Raw genomic sequence first — 4,513 nt, 5'->3', positions numbered from 1 at the left:
AGTAAGCAGGAGGGAGAGGCTGCAGCTCGGCTGGGCTCCCCGCAGCCGAGGTGTGCCCATCCCCCACCCCTTGGTTGGTGGGGGGAGGGCTCAAGGGGGTGAGACGGACCCCAGGGGCAAGCGTTAGGGCAGGAAATAACCTGAAATGGGGTGTGGTCTGCAGTTGTTGGGGCTGTGGTAGAGGTAACTTGGATAAGGGGCAGAGAGGGCACCCCAAGGGTGAGACCAGGGGCCCCAAAGAGGGCAGGAGTCGGGAATTGGGAGAGAGGAAAGGAGAACGCAGCCTTTTCGAGGACAGGAAGCCTGCAAAGACTTCCCCTGCCAGCAATTTGGAGGCTTGCACTGGACAGATGGGGGTTTTGGACACAGCACCATGGACATGTGTTCCCCAAAGTTTGAGTGCATGTAGCCCCCCTTGTTCCATCTTATCAGAGACTGTGCCCACACAGGCCCCCACCTCACCTTGAACCCCCCACCCCCAACCCCACCCCAGGCTGTGGCAGTGAGTGCCATTAGAGGAGAGAGAGGTCCTGTTCTCAGCTGGGCACTCAACAGCTGGCTCCTTGTCGGCAGGAGGGGGCCTTGACCCTCCAGTTCAGAGTCACAGGGAGAGCACTTCTGCCTCCCCATCTCTAGGGAAAGGGGCCCCAGCAGGTAAAGACCAAACAGACGCCTGCACTTGGATTTGCTTGGGGGCAAATAATTTCAGGAGATCCCTTTAAGGAGAGGGTTCCGATCCCTTTAAGAGGGAGTGGGTCAGATAAAAGGACTATAAAAGTCCAGCTTTCTTTATTCCCCGACCCCCGGGGGGTTCTTATGATGGGGGAGGGGGCAAGTGCTGCAGCCAAATTTAATTGGTGCCCCGGTGTCCCTGCCCCCAGAAGCCGTGCCCTCCACCTAGTCCGTTGGGGATGAGGGGCCAGGTGGCTCAGTAAGTGTTCCTGGGACCTAGAGTTTAGGCACTTTATGGAGGAGGGGAGCAGCTGCCCCACTCCCAGGAGAGATGGGACTAGAGCGTGGAACAGAGGAAGGGGAATGTGGGTACTGCCATCACTGCAAGGACTGCACTGCCCTGCTGGGGTGCCCTGCCCGATGCCAGGTAGCTGGAGCCGAGGACAGGCAGTCTGCAGGGACTGCGGCGGGCAGTGGGGGAGGTGCCCGGCGGCTGGACTGGAGATGACGGAGCAGCCAGTCTGTCCCGGCTGTCAGTCTGGTCGTGCACAGTGGGGGAGGGGTATGCAGTGTGTTTTCTCTCAGCCCTGGATGTTTTCCTCTCTGCATCTCCCTCTCTCTGCTCTCCTGCTCTGAGGCAGTTAACCCTTCCAGATGGGTCTTGGAGGCGTCTGGGTAGAGAGAGCCCCCTGCCTGGAGGCAAGGAGGGGTGGTCCAGGAGACCTGATGGATCCATTCCTGTCCCCAGGCCAAGTGGCAAGTCCTTTTCAATTGGGGGATACCTGGGTGTGCTGGGGTGAAGAAAGGTGATGGGGCCCAGGCACTGGCACCACTGCCTTGGTGGAGTGGGGTGGGAGCACTCACTCAGCAAAGGTTAGAGGAGCTGAAGGGTTAGAAGAGGAAGAGGTGGAGGCCTTTCCAGGTGTGGAAGGACTCTGGACTGAGAAGGAAAGAGGCCCAGGCAAAGAGGTCCTAGCAAGTGGGGTAAAGGAGGAGAGGAGAGGCCAAAAGCTTCCATGGGGGACAGGCAGGGTGTGCAGTCCCTGGCCTCTTTGCTGGCTCACTGAGGCGCTTTAACAAAGGGGGCAGGGAACCGGGGGAGATCAGTGGGCTGGCACAGGAGGAACACCAAGTGCCTTTAGCCAGCCTGTGTCTCCAGTCTGTAGCCCACTCAGTCAGAGCCTCCTGGGGCAAAGGAGACAGCCACCCACATGGGGGGAGGCTCTGAGAGTAGAGTTCCTCCAGCTGCTGGGCAGGCAGGAATGGGCTCTCAAGACCACTCATCCTCCTTTCTAATCAGTGTTCCCTTTTCTCCCTCCCATCAAGACCCCAAATAAAGACAATTCTCCCCCCACCCCCCATCCCAGAGCCAATAGATCTTTACTCCTAGAAACTGGGGGTGGGATAGGGGGGAGGCATTCACTCCTCCAGCCTCACCCTACAACCACTTCCTAGGCCGAGCATGGGCTTCCTGCCACTTGGGTCTCCTTCCCTGTGAGTAGCTACGTTTCTCTTCTGACCCTTTTGGCCTCCATCCCTGCCCATTAGTGGGCATGAAGCCAAGGTCAGCACAGGCTGGGCTGCTGACAGAAGCCCTGTCCCCTCTTCTGCTTTGGCTTCAGGCTGCCAGAATGGCATGGCTCAGCTCCAGCGGCCACTGCTGCTGTTACCTTCCACCACCAGTCTCCGATGAGGGGTGGGGAACATCAGCACATGAAGCACACCCGAACAGGGAGAAGGGGCAGTTTGGGAGGTGGGGGGGGGGAGGTAGGGCTGGCCTGGCTGCTGGGGGTGGGGGGTACTGCTAGGAATCCTTATCCTGGGAGGCTCGGGGAGGGGAGAAATCCTTTAGTGTCCTACTTTTATAGGTTTGGGGAATTTGCTTTCCCTAAGGGTGGGAGGTAGGAGAAGTAGGGGCACTTATCTAGGAGAACCTGGCTCTTTGAGAAGTTTCCATGCCATGGTCTTAGCTTTCAGCTTTCATTCACACACCTCCCCTGCTGGGTGACCATGTCCTTTAAACGTGTTTCCCAACACAGCTTAGACTGTCTGGGCCCCCTTGACAGCTCTGGAGGCAGATGGGGAAACCATCTTTTAGAGTTCTATTTCCCCGCCATAGGGGCTAACAGCCCTGATGGTCTTAAAGGCTGCCTGGGTGAGTGCCGGAGTCTCAAGGGCTAGGAAACACTAGGCAGCATGTGTGGTGCAGGAGGAGCCCCTCAGCCACACTCCAAGGCTGGCTTTCTCCTCACGCTCAGGCAGCCCCAGCACTCAGGGTGCTTCTCTCTGCCAGAGGCAGTCCGCGGCCCAGCCCCTCCCTGGGCTGCTCCCAGCGCTCTGGTGACTTGACACTACCCTTTTTGCTGCTGCTCCTTTTACCTCCCAAAGCTCCCCTCCCCCGCCTGAATTGGGAATGAGGCTTTGTTCTGGGGTGGACTCAGCATTTCTCAAGAACCTACTATGTGCACAGCCAGTGCTTATTGAAGCGAAGCCCTATGCCGACTCAGGCGACACAAGCTGTCCAAGACACGGCCCCTTCCCGCACCTCCCAGGGACCTCCCACACCTCCGTGTGACCTCAGCCTGCTGTGCCCACCCACCCCGCTGACCCCGCGAGCGTGCTCGGGCTTGGAAAGGCACGTCTGTGGGTGTGAGACGGAGCCACAGCATTCGGTGACTAGGGGGAAGGCAGGTAAGTGTCCACGCTTGGTCCCATCCTGGCTTGGGGACGCCAGGGAGGGAGTCCAGTCAGGGCTGTCAGGCTGCCCGCCCCCTCCCTCCTCCCCCGGAGAGCTCAGATGTTGCCCGCGGTGGTGGAAGAGGGTGTGTGGGTGTCAAGGACTCACAGACCAGGCTCTGCTGTCAGCTGGGAATGGATGAGGGTTCCACACTCGGCTTCTGAGAAAGGTGAATTAGGAGCTGGAGTGGGGGGCGGTAGGTGAAGGGGAGAAAGAGGAAAAAGAGATGCGGGTGAGGGGTTACCGAGCTAGGACCGACCTTGCTTGAAAGGAAAGGAGACGTGGCAGGCAGGGAAGTCGGAAAGATGAGGCAAGGGCGGGAGGGGCTTCTCAGCAGTCGGGGCCCTTTCGCTGGAGTCTGGGGCCCTTTCTGCAGGAAAGGGGGGTTGTCCTCGCTTGATTTTTCGGCTGGTCTTCCCGAGGCTTTGCCCGGGGGGCAGCAGCCGCTGGCGAGGGTGGGGTGCTTCTCGGTCCGCAGTTTTCTACAGTGTGTGCTAGGGAGGAGAAGGGGGAAAGGGGATGTAGAGGGGTGACGGCCAGGGCGGGGGCGAGATAAGATTTCTCGGGGGATGGGGTAGCAGCTGGGGGACTGGGGCTCCTGGGTCGGGTCACCATGGGATACCGGTTCAGGCTCTGCAGCCGAAGAAAAAATCCAAGAAGCCGGCAAAGAAAACCACCCCCCGCCACCACCCTTGGCACCGTACCCCTCCCCCCAGGCCCCACCACTCCCCGCACCGCCTCCCCCGGCCGCCTCGTGCTGCCCCCTGCGTTGGGACGACCGACCCACGGTTCTGATTGGTCGGAGACCGGGAGGGGGAGCCGAGGGCCGGATTGGCTGGCGGGGCCAGCGCAGGGCGGGGCGGCTGATTGGCGGAGCTGGCCGAGGGGCGCGCCGCTGATTGGCTGGGGACGAGGAAGCAGGAAGGAGGGCGGCGGAGGCTCCGCTCTCGGGGAGTTTGTGGGGGAACCGCGAGCGGCGTAGCGGATCCCGGAGCCCGGCCCCCGCCGCTCGCCCGTCCGGCCGCCTGCCCCGCCCGTCCGGCCCCCGCCGTCCGCCCGCCCCGGCCAGGCGCTCCCGCCCCTCCGACGGCCCCGCCCGGCCGC

The sequence above is a fragment of the Lynx rufus genome, unplaced genomic scaffold, assembly GCF_022079265.1.
Source record: "Lynx rufus isolate CCGP_SWC_20201006 ecotype Redwood Valley unplaced genomic scaffold, mLynRuf1.p SCAF_13, whole genome shotgun sequence".
Taxonomy (NCBI): domain Eukaryota; kingdom Metazoa; phylum Chordata; class Mammalia; order Carnivora; family Felidae; genus Lynx; species Lynx rufus.
The sequence above is the reverse complement of the archived record's forward strand: the minus strand, read 5'-3'. Positions refer to the sequence as shown.